Source organism: Lytechinus pictus, chromosome 8 (genome assembly GCF_037042905.1).
Source record: "Lytechinus pictus isolate F3 Inbred chromosome 8, Lp3.0, whole genome shotgun sequence".
NCBI lineage: Eukaryota > Metazoa > Echinodermata > Echinoidea > Temnopleuroida > Toxopneustidae > Lytechinus > Lytechinus pictus.
The window spans coordinates 2087647-2093836 of record NC_087252.1 but is presented as its reverse complement, the minus strand read 5'-3'; positions in this window follow the sequence as shown (position 1 = coordinate 2093836).

The window sequence follows — 6190 nt, the reverse complement described above, 5'->3', positions numbered from 1 at the left end:
TACTTACTGAACCACGTCTTGGCTACATTGCCCGGTGTTCATTCAAGTAGAACAATTTATTTTTCAAGGAAATAATTAAATTTATTTTGATGAAAATAAAAAAATTATAGCTGGATATATAAAGCACTTAAATTGCCTGAGGGTACAAAGTGCTTGCTATTTTTTTTACCCCGGCTTTAGCTCGAGCTACCATCAACGGCGCTCAGTGCATTTAAGGAATTAATCCTGCCCGGTATCCATTCTCATCACCTGGATCGAGTGCAGCATAATGTTGATATTTGTTTTAATAAACTAAATGGACCTTACCATTTCAAAGTTGTAGAAAGGTGGTCTTGTCAACTTGAACTCATTGACCCGGGATCGAAATGTAAAAAACGAATCATGAAAAAAAAATATTGTGGATCACAAATCCCTCAAATTGACCTTGGTGACTTTGAAGTGTTAATTCTGCTATGAGTGCACTTTCACGAATGTCTAAACAAATCAAAAGCTTTACAATTATTTTCCTAAAGTCAACTTTGTTTAAAATTATGATGTTTTTAAAAAAGATAAGGGTGGTACTCTTTTGATCTGTTTAGAAACAGATGTAGAATAAAATCAATATTACTGAACTTCGTAGAAGTTGAAAAAGCTATTCATTCATCAGTAGAGTCGGGAAAAGGGAATCTCATTACACGGAGGAGCTGTGGTGTAATGGTTCTGACTATCGCCGTGTAAACAGGGGGTCGTGTGTTTGAATCCCACCGCGGTCTGGCGTCCTTTGCCAAGGCGGTAATCCGCACTTTGCCACTCTCGACCCAGGTGCTAAATGGGTACCCGGTAGGATGTGAAAGTCATTGTATATTGTCCAGTACTGTATGCGCCTCACCGGCGACTGACTGGAATACTCCCCAGGGAGTGGAGGATGTGCACACATTGTGTGCGGGAATGACGATTGAATCCGATGACCGGGGTAATAATATATCTGTAAAGCACTTTGACACGTCGTTCCGATGCATTAAGCGCTATATGAAAGCGGATTCTTATTATTATTATTATCCTGCACACATTGTGTGCGGGAATGACGATTGAATCGGATGACCGGGGTAATAATATATCTGTAAAGCGCTTAGACACGTTGTTCCGATGCATTAAGCGCTATATGAAAGCGGATTATTATTATTATTATCCTGCTTAACTTAACCGTGATGAAAGACAAAAACTTTAAACCTCGGACTGACAGAAATATTACTGCTGAACAAATGGACCAGTGCCTTCTTGTAGAAAGAAGAAGTGGAGGAGGGAATGAAGAACAAAATGGAAAATAACAAAAGGAAGAAGATCAATGGTGACTGTAATCAATCTGTATATTTAGAAATATAACTATGTAAACAATGACTCACACGGAATCATAAATACTACTTGCTTTCAAGTTTATGTGTACATGTATAGTCTGCGATGTTCGTCTTTTCGAGGTGTGCAGGTACATGTATCATGTCTCCTGATTTCATTTATCATTTGCGTTTATTACACGCTACGGCGTGGGGTATCAAGTTCAAGTGTTCTTTACTGCTTAATCCTAAAAGGACTGGGCTATTTGAGATGTATCGAGGCTGGGAGCATGACCCCCCCCCCCCCCCCCTCACTCTGATCTCGATCGCGCCAAATTTCAGCTCGCACATTCTTTATCACATAAACTACAAGCCAGTATAAAAAATGCAAATTTATTCAGGAAAAACATTATTTGTATAGTTAACACCCAATTTCATCGCAAATTTTCACCCCCCCCCCTCCCCCGATGTCATCTTCGAAATCCATTTCAAGGAATTCCATAAAGAAAAATGGCAAAAGTCATTTTTTCTGATTTATTTCTTTGTTTTAAACATTGCTTATGTATTTCTTTGTGGATTTTTTTTCATCTTTTGCTTTTCTTATTAATGGAAATACAAACCATTTAACAAGTAAATCAAACCCTAAACTAATTAAGCAGACCAATAAGAATGAAAAATAATCACCATTTTATGAATATCATCTGCAGTAGACTAGGTACACGAAGTATAAAAATACCATTAATTATCAACCTTTAGTTCTTAATAACTGTCAAATTTGGGTTTCAAGTTATGTTGCGTATTATCCACTGTACAGGCACATCAATATATAACTGCACATTTTCGCTACAAATTTCTCTTACCGATATGAACAGTAGCCAAAATCTGCCGTAACACGATGTCAACAGAACCAACCATCAAATGCAGCTTATATATGACATGATTAAGAGTATCGTGATTATCAAGAGGCTGACGTGAAAACTGTCTTCTGAAGAAGCACATATAAGTCCTCACTGAGGGCACATGCAATTTAATGTGTTCTACTAGTATTATTTTAAGTGTATACAGTGCGTCCCACAAAAAATGAAACCGAGATTTATCGATGATTTATCATAACTTAATCGCAAATACAATAGACAAATGACCTACCATTTTAAAGCTTAGAATCTCCTCTTTCATCTGAAATTACTTAGATTATTTCTCATTCACGCATGAGTGAGCAAAAACAATTTTAAAAGGGGATTTCAAAAAGTCACTTGGCGGGCCGTATCTGGGTTTTACAAAGAAAACCACATTTTTAAAAAGTTCAATATCTGCTCTTTAATTTGATACCTCAATTACAGAAAATGGTCAAGAAATAACAAAGTTCTGGTTATTTGAAATAAGGTTTGAATTTCAATAATTTCATAAAATGAAGAGGTTTTACAGGCTAGCGTTCAAACTCACTCGACACTCCGTTTTGTTGACGTTCAGCCATGCATTAAGTCTTTTGTTACCGTGCGATAGCTTCAGTGGGAAACCGGTGAAAACACGTTTATTTAATGAAATTATGGAAATACAAGCATTGTTTCGAGGGATCATAACTTTTTTACTACTTGACCATTTTCTGTGATTTAGGTATCAAAGAAAAGAGAAGATATTGAACTTTTTAGTCATGTGATTTTCTTTTTGAAATTCAGATACCCCCCGCCAAATGAGTTTTTGGCATCCTTTCTTCGAATTGTTTTTGCTCAATCATGCGTGAATGAGGAATAATCTAAGTAGTATCAGATAAAAGAGGAGATTCTAAGCTTTACATTGGTAGGTCATTTGTCTATTTTATTTATGATTAAGTTATGATAAATCATCGCTAAATCTCGGTTTCGTTTTTTCTGGGACGCACTGTATAAGAAAAAAAAAATGACATTTCCGGATGTGAAACCGTATTATATCCATTCGGCAAGGGAAAGATTTCCACACTGTACTTACTGTTTCAATACCATCTAAATTTATATAGCCTGATGCAGAAGAAGTAGACTAGTTAAAAACTGTGATTCATACTTCCTTTCACTGATAAAATGTGGAAATGAAACAGAATATCTGACATTATTCTTTTTCATTATTATTTAGCAAGAATAAAGATGCTTCAAATATTAACAATTTTCCTACAAAAGAGCGTGTCAAATGTGTTTGTCTTCAGGAGCTTTAACTCGAGAACAACTAATCAGAAGGTCACCCGGCAAACCTTACTGTCCGTCCCATGTAGTTTAGTAAGAAGGAAGCTCATGTACCTTGTCCATCACATAGTGGTTACTCTTTAGGAAGTTTTGAAACACGTTCCATGTGGGAAGGATATCGGTGTCATCAGATTCTACAAATAAATGTATTAAAAATTAACATTCCATTGGCTAATTAGCTATAGCTTGATAACACGTATGATATCTTCATTCCATAAACTGCATATAGATAAATAACTTTCCGTCGCAATTGGCTTTAATTTGATACCAAACGCGAAATGCTTATTCTTTAAAGTAAGAAAATCCTAAATAAGAGGAAAGTTGAAAATTGGCGTGGCTGATGCCGTCAAAAGAAAAAAAATGAGTAGATGTCCTATACTACGACCATGGACCTATCCACGAAGGATTATCTATTGTTACTGGGGGTGCTGTGACAATACTCAGCACCACCAGTAACAATAGAATAATCCTCCCTGGATAGGTCCATGACTACGAATATGAGCAAAACAAAGTTCAGACCACACTTGACGGTCATGTCAAAATTTTGTCCATCTCTATCTCACTATAGAATAATGGCGTGTGCACTGCCGGATCCAGGGGGGGGGGGGCACAGTCGGTCCGTGCCCCCTCTCCTTTCGAGAAGCAAAATTAAAATTTGTAATGTAAAAATGCCATAAGAACAGAAGTGTGCCCCCCTTTTGAAAGTAAAGACCTTTTTTCCCCTTTTTTTGCTTGTCAATTTTTTTCCTCGAAAACATGTGCTCCCCTTTTTTAAATCCTGGATACGCCCATGGAGGTGTGTATCTCAAGCGTTGCGTTCTTCAACGAATCATTCTATAGGAGTTGTGGAATAAAAAATACGTTTTAGAGTTTGTGTCCGATAAGTCTCGTTGACTGGTAAGCTGAATGGTCTATTTTCCAAGGTTCTACATTCATGCTGTTTACTGTTTTCTCTCGTCTGAACTTGTTGAATCGACCATTGACCGAACTGGTCCATGAATCGACGAGCATTGCTCTTAGATATAGCCCAAATGGAACTGAACTCCATCAAGCTTTGACCACCTGAACTAATATTATTTGAGTTTAGATCTCTTACACCCATTCTGTTCTAGATGATGATAATTGATAGAGTCAGAAGGGTTAGGGATAAAGAATGGAGGACTGTATATGTTACAAGTCATGTCTATCTCAGACTTTGTAAACATTGATAAAAATAGTTAAACGCATATCTCAGTCTATGTTTTTTTTTTTTCAATATTTATTGATCAAAAAATAATTCACAGTACAAATCAAACAAATCAACAAGCTTTTTACATGATTAAACAGAGCAGCACTTACATACATGTAGGTATATACTTGTCAAGACAGATACATAAAACAAATTAGATATCAAATCTCCACTTTTTAAAATGTACAGGTAATTTACCATTTTTCTTCGCCAAAACATATTCAATATCCTTAATACCTTGGATATGAGCTTTGAATTCCACAATATTGGGGGTTTTGTTATTAAATTTACAAAAGTGAACATAGTATTTGAAAGCAAGGAAAATGAATGCTAGACAATTATCATCTTGAATACCAAAAATCTTTACAAAGGGGGAAAGGATAATATTTGAATGTTGTTTTTGGTTTATTATAGATAACAGGTCGTCCCATACAATGTTAACCACCGGACAATCACAAAATATATGTACAATTGTTTCAGGGTCTCTTTTACAGAATGAACAGTTTGGGGAATCTTTTCTCTTGATTTTAAATAAAAATGCATTAAGGGCAATTGTCTTATGAAACACCTTAAAATAAAATGATCTGAGGCGGCTATCAATAGTACTCTTAAAATTCAGCATATGTATTTTCTCCCAGTCTACTTTGTCGTTAGGAGGGCACGACTCTTCCCAAAAGGAAATACAATTATCTGGGAGACATTGATCGAAAAATATCGAGTATGCATAACTGCTAACTTTCCTTTCCTCTAATAATTTATCTACAACTTCAGAATGGATATCTAAATCTGGATTATTATGCCAATCTAACCATGGACCAGGAATATTTTGTAATAAAAAAATATACTTTCTTCTATCTTTTGCTGAAATTTCAAAGTCGAGAACTAACTCTTCATATAACTTGTAACCTGGATGGGGTGGATTAAAGAGATCACTTATAAAAACTATGCCCTTATTAAACCAATTTTCATAAAAAGAAAAATTGTTTAGATTTGGATCTGACATTTCTGTCAAACCAAATACAATGTGAATAACCCAAATACAAATAATCATAACCAAACTCTTTTCTGGAAGCTTTATCTCTAAACAAGTACCAGGTCCGGATTGAGTCTGCAAGTAGGGAACAATTCAAATAATTCAAAATTTGTTCAGGTGCATGGGCCTTCCACAAAATGTCCCTCATTGCATTAAATTTGTCTAAAAAAGGAAACTTCAATTAATTTCCATCCACTATTGTAATTATCATTTAACAAAAATTTTACCCAAATCATTTTCTGAGCCAATGAAAATGTATAGGGATCAACCATCTTGAGCCCACAGGCAGAAAACTCATTACAAAAAAAATTCCTCTTTACTCTGTCCTTGCCTCCATTCGAAATAAATCTGTAAAATAAAGTATTTAGATCTTTAAAAAAAATGCTTGGAATTTTAATACACAAAA